Genomic DNA, 848 nt, shown 5'->3' with positions numbered 1-848 from the left:
CAGCACTTGGTTGCGGACTCGGGTTGGCGGGATTTGGGCAGAGGCTGCGCCGGGGCGCGTTGGAATCGAGTGGCCCGAGCCCGAGCGCGGCAAGCAGGGGCCAGGTTATCGCCCCGCGAGCGAGGCCCGAGTCCTGCGGGGTGTCCTGCCCGGGGCCACGCCACGGGCCGTAGGAAGCCACCCTACTGGCCGCACGAGGTCACCTTCCCTCCCGCCCCCCCCCCCAACCCTCCCAGCGCCCAGAGGCCGAAGCCCGAGCCAGAAAGCCTGGGCCGGGCGCGCGGGCCCGAGTGGATCGGGGTCGTGGAGTCGGGCAACCGCCCCTCCCCAGGGGCTCGGGGCCGGGGCGGCAACGGGTTCCCCTTCCCGGGGCGAGCCGGGACCACCGTGGGGCCGCCGAGCCGCACTCGAGAGTGTAGTCTTAACAAAGGAAAATCGCCCCGGCACCCGGGAACGGCCCGATCCCTGCAATTGTTTCTGCATGAAACAAACTTTACACACACACGTGCATTTTCCGAGCGTCTCCCCCGTGCTAAGCGCCGAGTTTGCAAAGGAAAGATAGCAAACACGGGAAACAAAGCTGGTGTCGGCGCTCACAAAGGGCGGCAGCCGGGCCGGCGCGGAGACCCGCGCGCGGATGTCAGTAGCACCCGCGGGGCGCGGGGCGAGGGTCCCGCCGGGTTTCGCCGTGTCGCTGGCGGCACCCTGTACATACATACATACATACATATAATTTTGTTTTCTAAAGGAGAACGTTTCTGTGCATCTGTTGTGTAAAGAAAAATTACTGTGAAACATATCTTCGGGAGGGAAATGTCCAAATGCATAAAATAAAAAGAACCGGGAGA

The sequence above is a fragment of the Bison bison genome, unplaced genomic scaffold (assembly GCF_000754665.1).
Source record: "Bison bison bison isolate TAMUID 2011002044 unplaced genomic scaffold, Bison_UMD1.0 scf7180017864167, whole genome shotgun sequence".
NCBI lineage: Eukaryota > Metazoa > Chordata > Mammalia > Artiodactyla > Bovidae > Bison > Bison bison.
Note: the sequence above shows the minus strand (reverse complement) of the source record.